The following is an 18,703-nucleotide window of genomic DNA, read 5'->3' as shown; positions in this document are numbered from 1 at the left end:
GGCCTCACACCGTCAACTTTTGTGGAAGGTGGATGATGCCGAAAACAGGTCAAGGCGGAACAACCTGCGATTCGTGGGCTTTAGAGAAGGGGTTGAGGAAAGGAGTATGGTCGCCTTCCTTCTCGACTGGCTCAAAAAGACCTTCCCTACGGCGCGGTTTTCCCCGTATTTTATCATAGAGAGGGCGCACAGGGCGCTCCTGGCCAAACCACCGGAGGGGGCGAGACCACGACCGGTCATAGCCCGGTTTCTGAACTTTGCCGATCGAGATCTGATATTGCGTGAAGCCAGGACACTGGGCGAGATCCGCTTTGAAAACACCACCATAATGATATTCCCGGATTACAGCCAAGAAGTTTCTAAACAACGCCGCTCCTTTGACGCTGTAAAAGCAAAGCTGAGGTCCCTCAACATCCAGTATATGCTCCTCTTCCCGGCCAAGCTTAAGGTCATCTATCAGGACAAATCCATCTTCTTTGCACACCCAGACGACGCGTGGCAATGGCTGGAGGAGCGACCTATCCTGAATAGTAGGGAGGCGGCGGGCCGGGCAGTGCTAGACCGGTCGATACGGGACAAACCGCAATGGGAGAGGCCGAAGCCGCAACGACGGAGACTGCGGAGGACACAGCGCAAGACACCGCAAACGCCATACAGGACAAGCGACCAGCAGGGCAGGAGGCGAGGCAGGTCCGCGTCACCGGGTACCGACTCTGTAGCAGGCTCGAGGTCTGGTAGCCTGAGAAATGGAATCCGTTCTGAAGAAGAAGAAATGGAGGAATCGGAGGGCCGGGCATCCGGAGGGGAGGAGGATGACGCCAGGAGTGATTCGCTGCACCCTCTGGCCAAAGAAATCCGGCAGTTGGAGCAAGATTCTACAGGTCGTGAGGGACAGGTGGACACACAAGACTCACATTCGTGAACTATGCTGCACTGGGAAAGGGAAGAGATGACGGCTCGGCGAGGCAGAGCAAGCAAGTTGGCACCCCCTTAGTACTGTTCTTTGTGCTTTTAGCACTGGTTGCGGTTTATTGAGGGTGGGATGTGTGGGAGGGCGACAGGCCTACTCCCATGGATAGTTGAGACCCAGATGGGGATGCAACTGGAAGGGGAGGGAGGTGGGGTGGGGGGAGCGGGTTGGGGTTTTGCTACCATGTTACCCCACGTTGGGGTTGTTGAGAGTGTTGGGGAGGGAGGGGGGAAGTTTGTCAAACTACAGCAGCAGCGAGTCCGGGAGAATATACCCTTGCTACCATCCCGACCCTGGGGCCAGGTGCTGGTTCATCCTCAAGTGAAACAATGGCGAGTGCACTAGCTACACCTCATGGTGACGGCGCTGGGGTTAAGGCGCTAACCTGGAACGTAAACGGGCTGGGTTCCAAAATTAAGAGGGGCCTGGTTGCTGCATATATTAAGCGCGTAGCACCTGACATTGTTTTCCTCCAGGAAACACATTTGAGGGGGAACCGCTGTGCCTTTTTAGCGCGCGGGCAGTACACAGTTCTGGCACACGCGGGATACACCATGGACTCACGGGGCACGGCGATACTAGTTAGGAAAACAGTACCTTTCACAGTTACACATACATGGTTGGACCCACAGGGATCGTTTGCCGGGGTGCAGGGGACATGGAGGAGGCGCAGGTACACTCTACTGTCGGTATATGCTCCACCCAAACTACAAACACGAACAATGCAGGAGATCACCGCCATTCTGCTAGACACGGCGGACACGATACAGATTATAGGGGGGGATTTCAATGACGTGATGTGCACAACGCGCGATAGATCTGGAAACCCCCACACAGTGGCTGCAGAGACGGCTTTGGCGCGCAGAATGGACACGATCGGTCTCACTGACGTTTGGCGGTGGCTGCATCCTGCCCAAGTGGCTTACTCCTTTTACTCTGGGGCCCACAAGGTCTTCTCCAGGCTAGATTACATCTTTACTTCGAGGCAGGAGCTTTCGGTGGGAGACGAGGCGGACTATAGGGCGAGGGGTATCTCGGACCATTCTCCGCTGTTCGTACATATAGGTCGGGGAAGGGGGAGAGGGCAGGCACAGTGGCACATGTCGCCATGGGATTTACAGACTCCTGAAATTCTAAGGGGCATAAGAGCGGATATCAAAGTGTTTATGGCCGAAAATGAGGGATCGGTACAGTCCGGGGTGACGCTGTGGGAAGCCATGAAAACGGTGTTGAGGGACCGTTTCCAATCCAGGGTGGGGGAGGACAGGAGGAAACGCGTGGAAGCCATAGCGAGGGAGGAGGCAAACATCTTGACCCAAGAGGCTGAATATCACAGAACGAGGGAGGAGGTGGATCTCAGAATACTGCTAGACACTCAAAGACGGTATAGGGAGCTCAGCACGGACGAGGCGCGTACACAGGCGCTGGCCACCCTACATCGCTTGTACGATGTTGGCGACAAATCAGGTAAACTCATGGCATGGTTGAGCAGGCGCGAGAGAGCTGCCAGGTGGGTGGATTGGGTTGAGCTCCCTAGTAAGGCGCGGGCGTCCACAGACGGCGATATAGCAGAGGCCTTTGCGACCTACTTCGAGGACTTTTACAGGGCAAGGGACCTGGGGGATTGCGAGGTGGTACAATCGTTCTTGGGTAGCGTGGAAGTTCCGCAATTGACCCCTGACGACAGTGAGGCTCTGGAAGCAGACCTGTCCCTGGATGAAATTGCAGAGGCGATGGCTGCCCTGAAACCGGGGAAGGCTCCGGGTCCAAATGGTTTCCCGGCGGAGTTTTTCAAACGAACGGGGGACCTCCTCTCGGGTCACATGAAGTCGCTGTTTGCGGGTGCGTTTGCCTCCGGAGGCCTTCCGCCGGACCTGGCCCTAGCTACCATAATCCCGATTCACAAGGACGGCAAGCCCCGTGGAGACTGTTCCTCCTATCGCCCAATATCGTTGCTGAATATTGAGACTAAAATCCTGGCCACTATTCTTGCACGGCGCCTGCGACAGGTGATTACGGGCCTGATCCACCCGGACCAGTCCGGGTTCCTGCCGGACAGGGCCACCAAACTCAACCTGCGGCGCACCCACAACTGGCTCCAAGAAGTCAGTGACAGGAGGGAGCCACATTGGTTCCTCTCCTTGGACGCGGAGAAAGCGTTCGATGCGGTCCATTGGCCTTTCCTGATGGGGACCCTTGAACGGTTTGGGTTTGGGCCCAGGTTCCAGCGCTGGGTGACACTTCTATACTCGAAACCTAGGGCTAGGGTGCGCGTAAATGGGCGATTGTCGAGAGAGTTCGCGATAGAGCGGGGGACGCGACAGGGGTGTCCGCTGTCCCCACTCCTTTTTACCCTCACGATCGAGATCCTTGCGATCCGTATCCGGCTCAACCGAGATGTGACGGGTTTCCACTGGGGGGAATCGGCCGCTGAACAGGAGAAGATCTCCCTTTACGCCGATGACGTGCTGTTGTACGTGACCGACCCGGCCAAGACGATACCGGCCTTATTCAGGGAACTGGACGACTTTGGGGCGGTGGCCGGACATACTATAAACTGGCATAAGTCGGTCCTATACGACCCACAAGGTGCCCCGCGAGGGGAGGAACTGCCTGAGCTGCTCATTCACACCACGGCAGGCTTCCGGTACCTGGGGGTCTTTATCACCCTGGATAAGCGGCGCTCCTACACGGACAATGTCGATAGAGTTCTGGTGGCGGCAAAGGCGGAGATGGATAGGTGGAGGTCGCTCCCGCTCACCATTTTGGGCAGGGCGGCTCTGTACAAAATGATCCTACTCCCAAAGTTTTTATACGCCCTGCAAAATGAGTATTATCCCCTCCCGGCTCAGACATTGCGGAAAATCCATACCGATCTCCGCTCCTTCTTGTGGTTGGGGAAGCAGTCCCGGGTGGCGCTCACGACTCTGCAGCGCCACCAATATAGTGGGGGTCTCTCATTGCCTAATTTGGAGGCCTATTATTGGGCAGAACACCTCACCCCGATCAACGATTGGATACACGCCCCGGCTGACCACCCCACCTATGCACTAGAGAGATCTAAATGGGGCAATAAGACGGTGCTCCACTTTTTATATGGGGGGGGGGGAGGCCGCCAGCTTCTCCCCGCGACTAGGATAGCCCTGACGGCGTGGCGCAGGGCGTCGGTTAGAATGGGATGGCATGAAAGGCTCACCCGCCAAACCCCCCTGTGGGCATGTGGGTGGCTGACTGAACTGAACAAGTTGCGCGGGTTCCAAAGGTGGGATGACATTGGCATCTCCACAATTGGGGATGTCATAGCAAAGGGGGAACTGAAAACCTTTCAAGCACTGCAGCGGGAATTTGGACTCCAGAGAACCCAATACTACAAATACATACAGCTGCGCCATGCATGGGGAGCCCAAAACATATCCCTCACTGACATTCCCCAGTTTGCACCACTAGAGGGCCGCCTACTACAGGAACAGATACAGAGGGGGGCGGTATCCATGACCTACAAAACACTGACAAATAACATGTTGGGTGATCTACGGGTCCTTAGGGGGAGGTGGGAGGCAGATGTGGGCACGCTGGAGGACCTAGACTGGGAGCTCATACTAATGCACCCCCGAGAAGTGGCCATAAAATCGAGGCTTCGCCTCATCCAGTTTAAGGTCCTCCATCGGGCGTACTTTGACAGGGTGAGGCTTTTCCGGATGGGGAGGGTTCCTAACACCGCCTGTATACGATGCCAGCACCAACCGGGCGACTTCTTCCACATCATCTGGGGATGCACTGTGATACAGGAATATTGGGATGAGGTTTTTGATGAATTGAGTGCGATACTGGAGGTGGAGATACCCAGGGACCCCAAACTGGCGCTCTTGGGAATGTCCACGGAGGTGGATATCACGCGATACTTGCTCATTTTTCTGCAGTTGGCCCTGGTAGTCGCAAAAAGGGACATTGCAAGACTGTGGGGGGCGCCTGGGAAACCAACTATCGAGGAATGGAGAAGAGGTCTAGATATGTATATGGCAGCTGAACGAATTACGTATAAAGCTAGGGGGTGCCCCCGGAAATTTGGAAAAATATGGACCAAGTGGAGGCGCTACCATGGACTGGAGTAGCAGGGCGGGACCGGGGGGGGAAGTGGGCGGGTGGTAGGAGGCGGCACAGAGATGGTGCGAATGTCGCTGATTCCAACATGTGTACCCTTGAAGGCTACGGGTAGTGGGGAGTGCTTATACTCAATGTCACACGACTTAGAGGATCGAGAGTGCCATGAGGGTCGGGGGGGGGGGGAGTGGTCGGGAGGGCTCATGCTGCTGGGGGGGGGGGGGGGAAGACGGGTAGGGGGGGGGGGGCCTTGAGGAGGGGCCTCTCAGTTGCTGCCTTTACTTATAGTTGTTGAGGGTCGGGGGGGGGGGGAGTTCGGGGTGGAAATGACAAAATAAGTTCGACAGGATGAACGTAAATGTAACTGACTATTTCAAAAGTTGCGTAAGGGCGGGTAGAGCTGAATGTTGACGCTCCCCGCGATGTTTTGTTCCTGGTACTTATGATTCGCCTGATGCAACAATCAAAAGAATTTAATTAAAAAAAAAAATATATCACAATATGTAATGCGGACTTCAACAGTCCAACCAGCTATTAAAATTCCACAGCTGATCCCTCACCAGGGGAACACAAATAAAATTACACCACAGAACATACAGTCCTGTCTAGGTAAAGTACCCGCAAAACGGGAACAAATTCCATTCTGGTTAGCACAAAAAATCACTCAAATAGAGGCGGTATTTCAAGATACCACCCCGGTTGAGAAACACAGGATTCTGACTATCTGTCTTCCAATGGGAATCACACCACATGTGGAGGACTGTGACACTTGGGGTACAGTCTTTGCTTCCATTTACACAAAAACACATGGTGTTCCATCCATGTCAGTAATACCAGATGTGCTAAAACAAATTCAAGATGAATACGGTCCAGAACCTGCTTTAACTCTTGGTATGAAATTACTAAAAGACTTCAAGCAGGTCTCGGCAATATTATTAGCCAATATAAAGGGAGAAGCAGCAAATGTGGCGATCCGCCAGAGGTTGAAAGAGACAGATATAGCAGACCAACCATTTGAAATTGCCAGAATCATAGAAAAATCCTATGAAGAACTAGGAAGAGATAGTTTGGGTGGAAAACCGGTGAAACCCCAACTTATTGAAAAACCTGAAAAAATATTTATTAAAAATAATCTGAACACTCAAAAAAAGAGCTGGGATGGAAATAAACAATCCACTCCTAAAGAAAAAAGATTCCAGTCCAGAGGAAGGTCTCCTCGGCGGAGAGAAAGATCTCCGGACCAAGGACACAAGTCTCCCCAAAGGGAGCCCTCTGAGAAAAAATACAACCTTAGAATTAGGATAATCTGAAGAAACCTGATAGATATCAAGATATTGATACACGTCCGTCTCAATCTTTTCAGACTTCCTCGCAGAAATCGGAAAGAAGAGGACGATCAGAACACAGGGAAGAGCACGTCAAGTCCAAAGACAAGGAACCTGCTCATCAAAATAAAAAATTACAGTTTCCAAAAAAGAAGGTAGCCAGTATTAAAGTAATCAACCCTGCCGAGAATACTGAGGACACAGCTGAAAAACGGAGAATGGGCTCAGACAATGCTAGACAGCGCAGCAGAAGTGAGCATAGCTCGCAAGATCCTTATGAATCATCTGGAGACAGTGGACACGAATGAATACATTCAGGTGGAAACTGCAGATACCAGAGTTAGCAAACCTCATAAAATATATGAAATAACATTGCGTATAGAGGGGGATAAGACTAGGAAAATAAGGGGTCTCTTTTGGGATAATCTCTCCAAGGGCTATGACATCCTTCTAGCTGAAAGAGACTGGCCTCCAGAGTTTGTCAGGGAGTGCCCTCATGGCGAAGAAATAATTATGCCTGCCTTCTCAAATCATATTCCAATACATAAAAAATATACACTTGCAAGAAAGTGGGCAGTAGCCCAAGCTCCTGCATTATATAAAAACCATGTGGGATGGGATGAGGACTCTCCTCCTCACAAAATCCAGTTAAAATCACAACCTACTGCACAACGGCAGTACCCAATTAAGCAGGAAGCTAAAAAACGGGTAAAAGAGATCCTAGATCAACTTGAATACCAGGGGGTGATTGAAACTTGCACCTCACAAATGAATAATCCTTTGTTTCCTGTCTCCAAACCAGACAATTCATATCGTCTTGTTTTGGACTACAGACACCTTAACTCATGTTGCAAAACCTTTGCAGTACAAAACTCGCATAGTGCTGCACTAATGAATAACATAGTGCGCAAAAAATACAAAACAACATTAGACATCTCTAATGGATTCTTCTGTCAAAATATAGCACCAGAGAGCAGATATTTGACCGCGTTCTCAATAAATGGCGCGCAAAAAAAATTCTGTTGTTTGCCCCAGGGGTTCAAGAACAGCCCAGGATTATTCTCAGCAAGAGTAACAGAGTTACTACAAATATATGATGATGAGGCATTATCTTATGTCGATGACATCTATCTAACAGATGATGACTTGGATACTCACTTGAAGAGAGTGAACACCATAATACTTGGGTTCGCAGCAGAGGGTTACAAATTCAACTTTAAAAAGTCAAGAATTGCCCATCTAACTGTCCTGTTTTTAGGATATGAACTATCAAGTGAAGACAAAAGCCTGGCTGACAATTTCCTAGAGAAATGTGCTGTAATCCAAGCACCTAGAACACTAAAAAACTTACAATCAATTCTAGGTTTCCTAAATTTCGGAAGAACTTACATTATAAATTATGCAGAGAGAGTTAAACCTCTTTATGACCTTATAAAACCAGATTTTAAAAGAATCAATTGGACTCAAAAACACACAGAAATTTTGAGATCTTTACAAACAGATATGTTAGTTAAAACAAAATTACAAACACGTGACAACACACGCAACCTTGTGATTCGAGTCATCCCAGGAAGATGCGGATTCACATACCTGACCTCTAATGAGGGAGAGAAGGTACCAATTGCATACAAATCACATTTGTACACAGAAGCTGAAAAAAGGTTCAGCATTAAGGAAAACATTGTTCATGCGGTTCAAACAGCTGTAGCAAAGGAAAAATACCAAGCCGACGGTAGACAGGTTACAGTCAGAACAGCAGAATCAGCTTTTGAGGCATCCTATTTTTGATCCTGTTACTTCGCTATGGCAAACCACGTCACAGACAAGACACCAGCGATAATGGAAGAAACAATCCGAGCTATTGGCTACCGGGACCGCATAACTAAAGTCCTTGGACTAGCACGGCTACGAGATTTGAACATGACTTGGTTTCTTTCATTCAGACCGATGTGGCAAAGTTGTGTTATGCCTGTATTAAGGTGCTTGCTATGCGGCGAAGAATGCGTGTTGGACACCTGTCTGACACTACAATCGGATATGCCAATGGGCGCAGAGACTTTGTTGGGTCCGGTAACGGCTCATGCATTGTGCTGTCCCCAGCGGCTACCAATCCTGATGACGGCATTCGTGGAAACTTCACCACTACGATTGAAGAGTTGTGAAGTTCAAGATGAAAGCAGCATCGATCAGGTACGACCTTCTGTCAGCTATGCTGATCGAAACATCAATGAAGGCAATCATGCTCATGAATGCATGTTACAAAATGAATCCGAGTTAGTGGAACTTTCACAAGAAGCAGTTGACAGTTTTTTCGAAAGTCTCAACAATATGATGTTTTCACCAGAGCAGAGAGAATGACTTTGAACAAACTAGCACACGGCGTTCCCTACACCCTGTATTCGGCCTTCAACTTTGAAAATAAAGCAAAAAGAAATTTTCTCACCAGTTTTTTACAGAGAGCGAGACATTTTTTCCCCTTCCATTCCAAAATATTTACGATTTTTTTTTTGGGACACTTATCTTCTGCTTAAAGTAAAACTATTCTTAGAGAACAAAATTTCTATCTTTAGCTACTCAAGAGACATTAGCTACCCTCTAGCATGTTCACGAGTATAATGACTTTTTTTTGTGATGAGATGGTCTCGACTTTTTCTTCTGTATTAAGAGCCATTTCATGTGTAATTTCCGCATTTCATTCATGCTTATTTCCAAATATGCGTTTAGATTTAGTATTATTATTCTGCTTGAAGTGCATATAGTGACTATACTCATCTTTTCGTGTATTTCGCATTTCCAAATTTCAAAATGCATTTGATTGTATTTTGGGGTGGTTCGGTATACACATGCACTACTAGTATGTTTACTATGCCTAGAATATGGACATAGATTACGTGGAGTGGGTGTGGTGTATTTACTATGGGTACTGTATCGATCCCCCTATTTCTGACCCTTGTCTGGTTAATAATTAACTAGCAGCCATTCAACTGCACAGAAACCCGTTATCTGATTAGCCACACAACGGCACAGAAGCCCGTTATCTGATTAGGTCATAGCGCATGCCATCTCATTAGGCAAGCACTATTCCTCCAGCCCCCTAATAGGCATACGGTGTTCTCAAAACAAATCAAACCTACCACGACCTGGGAAATCCCCACAGCCATTGTTTTGATTTAGCCGAGAACTTCAGTAAAGAATGTGCGAACGACCAGTTCGTATGACATCCTTATTGACGTATTTATGTCCATCCTTACGTCAATCCCGGCACCTTTCAGGTATAAATAATACCGACATTGCCTTAAGCAAACACACGAGGTGGTGACAAGATTGGAGCAGCGAGACTTGCCGAGGAGCCCAGCTGACAGCAAAGCCCACAGACGCTGCCCCTCCTTTCTGACGCGCTGAGAGAGAGAGACGCTGCCTTTTCTCCTGCCGAGAAATCCAGCTCCGGCGCTTCCAAGCAGCCCTCGCAGGCAGCTGGAATATCAAGACCTGAGATAGAGATACCAGGCCTCCAGCCTTCTAAACTCCCAGGTACTGAACTGAATCATCCTTTGTAGAGAATTCTTGAAGCAGACTCTTGGCAAAGCAAACTTAACTTAAACTGCTACTTATCTACTCCCGCCACGTATTAGGCTTAGGTCAGGTACATTGGGGTAGGCATAGTTAGAAGCACCAGTTGAGTACGATTAGTCAATGTATATATGTAGGTATCTATTTTATCCATTTTAAGTACCATATGGCTAAGAAACCATATCAATGCTTTCACAGTATTATTTTATAATTCTGTTATTACTGTATGCAATTTACTTAACTATAAGTATTGCAATAATAGCCATTCATTTCTCTTGTATGAGAAAAGAGACTGATCAATAAATAACATCTTTTATTGAATACGCCCATCTCTTCCTTTTCTCTACAATCTGGTGAAACTAAGAATGCACTGAACTGACTGAGTAAAATAAGTTGTCTTTTGTTTTCACACGACTCTAGAGATACACTCTTGATTAGGGGAGAGCAAAGTTGTCATGTTCTATGGTTGTCAGAAACTAAATCCCTTCTTGTCTATCCAGGGAGGTTAAACTCCTCCTTGTCTATTCGAGAAAGTTTCTAGTGAACTCTGAGCTAGCTGGCAAACATTAAACTTTAAGTCTAATATCGACAGTAGAAGACCTAGTTAACCTCTGTCCTACGTCTATACTACTGAAGATATTATTCCAATGCGCAGAGCCTATTGGGATAATAGGAACTACACTACAGCTGTACACCTGCTCTAGAAACCCATAATATACCATGCAACAGAGGACAGAGATGAGGTACGGTGGATCCGCCTATCACCTTCATTAGTTCACCATAGTATACCAGACAGAAAATGACAGATATGAGTTGCAGTGATCCCCGTCGACCATCTTCTCTAAATCAACATAATATACAAAGCCGCAGAGGACAGAGATGAGGTGCAGTGGTCCCCGCTGACCACCTTCTGTAGATCACCCTAATATACCATGCAGCAGAGGACAGAGATGAGGTGCAGTGGTCCCAGCTGACCACCTTCTGTAGACCACCCTAATATACCATGCAACAGAGGACAGAGATGGGGTACAGTGGCCCTTGCTGACCACCATATCTAGATCACCATAATATACCATGCAGCAGAGGACAGAGATTATGTGCCGTGGTTCCCACCAACTCCATTCCCTAGATCACCATAATATGCCATGAAGCTGATGACAGAGATGAGATACAGTGACCCTGCTGACCACCTTCTGTAGATGACCATAATATATAATTCAGCGGAGGACAGAGATGAGGTGCAGAAGCCCCTGCCAACTACCTTCTTTAGATCACCATAATCTGCCATGCAGTGGAGGACAAAGAAGAGGTGCAGTGGTCCCCACCGACCCCTTCTCAAGATCACTAAAATATGTCGCATAGTGGAGGACAGAGGTGAGGTACAAGGGTCTATGCCTTTATCCGCATCTACACAGTATAACTTGCTGCTGACCAATGGGCATATTGCTGTGGACAATTTAAATTCCTGTCACCTAACTACTGCAGGGCAGCCCTGGGCCCACGAAGGTGGCCCTCCTAAGAGGGCGGCCCCCCTTAGTGTCACAGTATGGCACACAAGTCAGCCTCCCACTGTTGGGGACCCTCGAGGGTCCCGTATGCTCGCATCACTTCTGGGCAGGAGGGGGAGGGGGGAGAGGTACTTATACCTCTCCTGCCCACTGTTCGGCCTTTTTTCCATGCTTTCAGGGGAAACCATGAAGACCTCCTGCAGGAGTGTGAACAGAGCCATGCATACATTCCCCGACCAAAAGGGTTTCGGTTTATCCGGCATGGGTTGCTAGACGTTAAGTCTACAGGGTGTTTTGATGCAGATGGGATACCCCTGTCCAAAGTGGTGAATGGACATATTATTGGTTGATCTGGGTAACTAGGTCTATCATGTTGGGGGGCCCTAGGGTGATGGTGGTCACACCCAGTGCTGTGGTGGAGTTACAGGGTGATCCAGAGGCTGTAAGGTACAGAAGGGTACCCTCTGTAGGAGCACAGTAAGGGTGCGAAAGCCAAATATCCCCATGGAGGTCCTCGCGTTGGACCCTGGAGGAGCGACAGCGCCCCGTTAGTCCTACGGGCGGTTGTGAACCTGAGCAACCGGGGGTTGTCTGCAACCCTCCGCCCCCTTTAGCTGGGGGGGCGTGAGTAAAGGGGTGGACTGGCGGTCGACCGGTGGGAGGAGCTATCCCCTCCCCCAAAACTAACAAACACCGGTTGGCTAGGGCCACGGTGTAATTTGGCTCATCAGGCGGGCAGCCGGAGAGGGGCTGCCTGCCCTGGGATCGCCTGTAAGATAACCCACCATGTTGGCATATTTGTTATGCAAATAAACCTGCAGCAATTTTCTCCACTAAGAATGTGTCTTGTATAATTATTTCTCCATATTATTGCTGTGGGAGGGATGGGAAGTGTTGCCGATATTCGCACTAAGGTTAAGACTCATTCATTTAAAATATTTGCATCGTATATATCGCACCCCTCCACAATTTACACCACATCGCATTGTTGGTAGATCTATCATGCTTGCGCTGCAGAGCACCACAAGCATCATTTATGCATTCAAGAGTGGCACCTTTTTGGAAGGAGGTATTTACACACATTCAGATTATCACAGGGTATTTACTCTCGCAGACTACGCGAGCTGGATTATTGGGATATGTTAAATGCTCCCCTAAAACACATCGCCGTATTATTGCTATGATGCTGTTGCTGGAGGAGAGAAGGGTGGCCATGCACTGGGGCAGAGAACACACCCTACACTTACAAATTGACTACACAATATTACATTTTGCCAAGAACAACTATCAGCATATTGGGAACTGATGACCCTCTGCTCTAGATCTAAGGATATCTGGGAACCAATTAAGTCTTGGCTCCGGCACAGGGATTCGGAAACACCTGACTGGACTGCACCACTGACTACACAGGTGCAGATTTGACCCCCACTAAAAAGGGGACTCAAAAGATATATGTTTGAACCACGACTCACCGGAACAATGAGGAGAGATCAACGAAGACTGCTCAACAACGTCGGCCGGAACTACGAAGGGCTGAACAACGAAGGACGGAACCACGACTTGTGAGTTCACGGAGGGCTGAACAACGAAGGACGGAACCACGTCTTACAGAACACCGGAGCTGTACGTCACTTCTCTCCGCTGTCTTCTGCCTAACATCCCCTTATGCTTCAACCTACCATCCCCTTATGCTCACTACGATTGGGCTTTGTTGGAGTGATACGTCACTCATCTCCGCCCGATCACAATTCATCCTTTGTCGCACAGGATAGGTTTGGAATTGAATGTTGACATTGACATCGTTTAATGCTAATGTTAGCATTATCGTTTCGTCTGCACCTTGGCTGGTGTTATGAAAAGAGTTTTGGCAAGTAGTCTGGTTTTATCCAGCTCGGATGTACTACATTGGAAAAGCGACTGTGGAATTTCTGACATTCTAAGGTAGGTCATTCCTTTGAATGAATGTTTTTTTTAATACTTAATAATACTTTTTTGGGGAGTATTATTTTTAAAGTGGGTGGTTAAATATTTGTACTTAATTTGATGTTTAAACACTTACTTTTAGCAACATGTTGTAGATAAGTTATGGATAATGGTTTATGAAGTAAGTTGATAGCGAGTTATTCATTTTATTTATCAAGTATTAAATTATGAATGTGATGACTTACTATATATTAATGCTGCAACACATTGCAAAATATGAACTACGAGCGCTGGTTATGAATACATTTTTATAGGAGCACATCCACTCTTGACAAGGACGTTTAAGGAGGGAAAATAAAATCTATAGCGCCATCTATTGGCCAGTCAAGAGGTGTTTTTTTCTGTGGTTGAGGAACTCGTTGTTAAAAATCGAGGGGCATATTACCAATGATTAGCGATATTTATCGCTAACGAGGCTTAGCAACAAATTTTTTAACGCTAAGCATCGCCGGAAATTATCGCAGAGATAACTTGCTATTAGCAAGGTTTATCTCAGAAGTGATAAAAATCCTCGCGCTAACTGCCAAATGAGAGATTATCGCTGGAAAACCAACGATAATCTCTCGAAGTTTGGCGTTAGCTTGATGATAGGGGCTCACAAACTTAGCCATGATATCCTCCTTCCATAGGATATCATGGCTAAGTCAGGAAAATACCAGGTGTAAAAAAAGTAGTGCTAACCGCGGTTAGCGCTGCTTTTTTTTATCACTAACAGGGTTAGCGAAATCCTTGATAATAGGAGAAATGTCGCTTAACAACATTTTTCCTATTATTTTTCTCTGCAACACCCCCTTTGCATCTCATTAGAGATGCAAGGGGAAGCGTAGAGAAAAAGGGTGCTAACATGCGAATTTGCGTGTTAGCACCCTGTTGCTGATAGGGAGATAATTTTATCTCCGCTTTCTTGTCTTTTAAAGGCAAAAAAAGCGGAGATAAATCCCTGGATAATATGCCCCGTAGTTGTTTGGCTTTATTCGTTGTTTAGCCTTCGTGGTTTAGAAATTCGTGGTTTAGGCAGTAGTTGTTCAATCATACATCCCCGGCTGGTCTCCGCAACCATAAGTGGAAGTATTTAAACCAGCAAATAGTGGAATACCTCAGCCCAAGTGAGCATGCTTGCGATCTCACCACAAGGCTCTGCAGGAGCCTACCAAAAGTGAGGATGGTGGCTGCAGCGCCATCTGGTGGAAGCCCAGAGCACGGCCCTGCAATTGCATGCACAGCCAGCAGTGGAGGACAGCTGTCTGAAGAGCACTGCAAATCCTCCAACGACACTGGTTTTTAGAGCTGAAAAGGCCCGCTGCCTCAAAAGAGCTGCCCCGGCCTGAGTGGGTGGTGGTTGAAGTGCCACCTAGTAGTTATCCCCACATCTCAAGCCTGGCATGAAGCAGAGCAGGTGATGCAAAAACTGTCCCAGCTAAAGACCAGCCCACAGAAGGAATAAGCATATTTAAAATAAATACTGCAGCAGAGGGAGAGAAAACTCCATGCCCTTCCATAAGGACAAACCCTGTGCACTGTAATGCCATGCTGCTCATCCTGCACTGCCTGCAGCAGCATTACTACACAAGTACCTGAGTTTGCTGCTACTTTTCCCCCTGTGTCATTGTGCTATCAGGGAAGAGAGAAAGAAGTGCCTGCCCCTCAGTGGTAATCAGCCACCTCTGGAAGTGAGAAGAGCAGGGGCACCCTCACAGACACAAAGCAAGTTATTTGAAGCACCTGGTTGCCCAGCCCCGGGCCCAGACCTCCCTTGAAAAAAGAGAGGAGCAGACAGACCTAGCATTGCCCGAATGCAGGAGGGAGAGCCTCGACATCTCCACTGCAGAAGTACAACCCCGCAGTGTGCCGAAGACATCAGAGTGTCCTCCCTCACACTGCATCAAGACAGAGCCGCCAGTGACCCAAGATAGGCAAGAGGAAGGCCACACACTCCAAGTGACAAGCTGCCACCACAACATGTGTACTAAAGACATGTGAGATGTGGCCGGAAGCCACACCAGACAGCAAGTAAGAAGGAGCATGGCGCAATGCCACCTGATGACGAAATAAGAAAAGAGACGAGAGACTGGAAGTCGCGCCTGCATGGTCCAGAGACCACTGGATGTTGAGATGCCATGTTGGCCTGTTAGGAAAATGGTACATGCTATTGCACCCAGAAAAAGAACTGGAGGCGTGATCTGCTGGTCGACAAATAGAACCTGACGACCAACCAAGAGGCCAGGCCTGAACCTGAAGAAGAATCGAGCTGCTGCGGGAGCTCATCCAGACACAGTAACAGCAAGCAGACTAGCTGATACAACACGAGAACTACCAGGCGACCGCCCAGTCGGAGACCTCGAGTAAGCCACAAGCATGTGCAAACAGACTCTCTGCCTTTCACTTCTCAGCTTGTCTATTAAGACACAGTCACCGCAAGCTCAGTAACCCTAGACATCCAAGCGCAAGGATGCCGATGCCTCCGTAAAGGAAATGGAAGGGCCTGGCCACCCCTACTCCTGGTGATCGACTCAAGAACGAAGGTCTGAACCCCTCATGGTAAGTAATCAAAGGTTATTCAAATTCACCACACGGCTGGCAATGCCATCACGCAAGTCCATGTCAAGTGCGTCAAACACTCCCATCCCTAAAGTACCAAACACGTGGACTGGAGTCCTACACATTTCCATACCAACTGACAAGAAGAACCTGCTAACCTGGCTTGCATCCAGATCCCGGTAGAGAGAGCACGTCTTGACCAAGACCCATCCACCCTTGAGGTTTGTGTGAGCAACTAGGCATTGATTCCTCGGTGATATTGCAGCTGCCTCCACGTAGGCACACATGCTGCCCCAGCACAGGCCACAAGCAGTCCTGTGGCAAGCCAGACAATTGGCTTCCCCCAGGCGCGAGAGTTGGACTTGATATTGCCCCAGCGACGGACTCCAGGATTAGGCTAGGTTGTCTAACGGAAACTTCAGTCGATCAAGCAACACCGTCGTGAACCTTCACCATTGACTCCAGCCACGCTCATGACACACACTGTTGTATTAACTGCTAGGACCTACCGCAGATCATCCTCAACAACAGCGGAGTGGTACAACTTCAGACCAAAGGACATCTTTCCACTGATACACTACCAATGCGGCTGATGCCGCCAGGCCGGCATTCATGTCCTGAACCACTGAGGTTAAATTATGAATGCAAGCAAAGATGTCCAGCTACAGTCCGAGTCATCGGCTCCATGTCTGCTGTTTTTCACACTGCACGATTCTAGAGGCTGATGGAACCTGTGGTGTTTATTGTTATTGTTGTTTACTACCACAGGTTGAACTGGTGTTTGTTTTGTTTTAATAAAGTTTGAGAGGAATATAGTGTTGTGCTGGACACGCACTAGTGTCTCAGCAGGCACTTGTATTGCTTGGGGCTGGACACACTTGCACCCAATACCCATCCACCACAGGCCTCATAAGTGGCGTGACCCTACAAATAAAAGGGCACGGTGCACGTGCTCTTGGCCAGCTAACCAGTATATCCACTGCCTCTGTGACACTCATTTTAGTAGCATGTGGGCCCAGAGCCCACAACACTACATCTACCTCTCCTACTTCTTGACTATAGTGCATGTGGCTATAACTACGCTGTAATGATCTGTATATGTTTACTATATGATTGTAAACGCTATAGCATGTAGTGAAAGATATTTTTTGCGAATATACTATGCAGTGCTTTTCCTGACGAGCTCTCATATACCGCTCCGACTCCTTTTTCCACTTCCCTTCCGCAAATTCTCCCTGAGGTGTCAACTATGTTGTTTGTTCATTGTATAGGATTTCTAGAAAAATGCTAATCAAAAGAATTTTAAAACAAACACAGTCGACCTCGCACCAAGCAGAGGTGGACTGAAGTGAGTTGCTGCGGTCCCTGTCGACCACCTTCAAACCATAACATTCCATGCTGCGGAGGACAGAGATCAGATGCAGTGTGTTCCAGACACCCCCACCCCCACACCTCATTGTACTTCTTTGCAGTATACCATACAGCAGAAGGCAGATTTGGTTTCTCATGGGCCAGTCTTCCTTCCTGTCATAATGTGCCACAAAATACATTGTAAACTCGGGTTCTGTGATATTAGGCAATCTCTGTTAATGACACGTTCCCTCTTCCCAGGTCACAGTGTCCGTAGCAGTGGGATACTCCGCCGAGCTTTAGGCAGACTGGCCAGACGTCAGCCCAGGCTCACAAAAACATATATGTTTGCATTTATCACAGCTTCATATAAAGACGCTTTCTTTTGGCAAAGGAACCGCTGGTCCAACATAGCAAACAAAGTTGGTCAAAAGTGAAAGACGTACCTGGTCCGAGGCTCCCTGTGAACAGCAGCTGGAGAAGATGTGAGCTAACTGTGCAGACTAGAGGGTGCCTTCCGAGGCACTAAGCCCCTGGCATGCTGCACCAGAAAAACAAGTTCCACGCTGCTTCCGCGAAGACAAAGGAGGCGTCATATTGACACAAGCCAACGGGAGCTCTTGACAGGGTTTAGAATATTTATTTTTAACTCTTTGTGGCTCAGACAGGCGAGTGCCCCTGCATGGAGGTGGCATATCCTTCTGCAAGGGACGGCGCCGCGAGCTCAGCGTTCGACATGAAGGCAGAGGCTCGGCACACCTGGCTAATGTTTAATCCTTGGACACCTGCCATTAGGTGACGCGCCACGAGGCCGCTATTGTTTGAATGAAGGTTTAAAGCGCGGCAGCGACTTTTGAAGCAGGAAGTGCAAGGAGATGACAATGCCGTCGTACCTTCCTGTTCCTTGGAACGCTTGGTCCGGGAAAGCACGTGTTTTGCGTTTTTTTTGCCTAAAGTCTGCTGCTGCCGGCCGCTTTATTGAGACTAAGGTAGCGAACTCTCTGGCATGGTGCACTTTAGCTCATTCCGCCTGTGAGTTAGCTTGCAAGCAATATGGAACTAGAAGAAAACAGCTGATACGATTCATTCAAATAGATTACATTTTAATCATTCATTTTGTGTTCATATATAGTGCTTTATGGCACAAGAGTTGTGTCACAGTACCACTATACGTGTATTTGCAGGCAGACAGCGTTCTGTGAAGTATCATGAAGATGAACTGGGTTATACATCGTGAGTTAAACCTATGCTAAGGACTGGGTTATACACAGTGAGTTAAACCACCATGCTAACATGGAATTCCCTGATTTGAGAATGAAGGACCTCCATATGCAGTAGGGTTGACTGGATTATACCGA

General features: G+C 48.1%; 1 protein-coding gene across 2 annotated transcripts in view; it reads right to left on the bottom strand.

Annotated features, from left to right (window-relative positions):
- The window catches only part of LOC144823927 (synaptotagmin-5-like), a 423,013-nt gene extending 404,841 nt beyond the window's left edge, over positions 1–18,172 (bottom strand). The window contains exon 1 of one of the 2 annotated variants that reach the window (XM_078682846.1): positions 17,792–18,172. The gene's annotated coding sequence lies outside the window, so the exon portion shown is untranslated. The remainder of the gene's footprint in view (positions 1–17,791) is intronic. The other variant, XM_078682848.1, reaches the window with a different exon arrangement.
- Positions 18,173–18,703: the final 531 nt, after the last annotated feature.

The sequence above is a fragment of the Lissotriton helveticus genome, chromosome 3_1 (genome assembly GCF_964261635.1).
Source record: "Lissotriton helveticus chromosome 3_1, aLisHel1.1, whole genome shotgun sequence".
NCBI classification, from domain to species: domain Eukaryota; kingdom Metazoa; phylum Chordata; class Amphibia; order Caudata; family Salamandridae; genus Lissotriton; species Lissotriton helveticus.
This window is presented reverse-complemented; position numbering and strand designations above follow the sequence as displayed.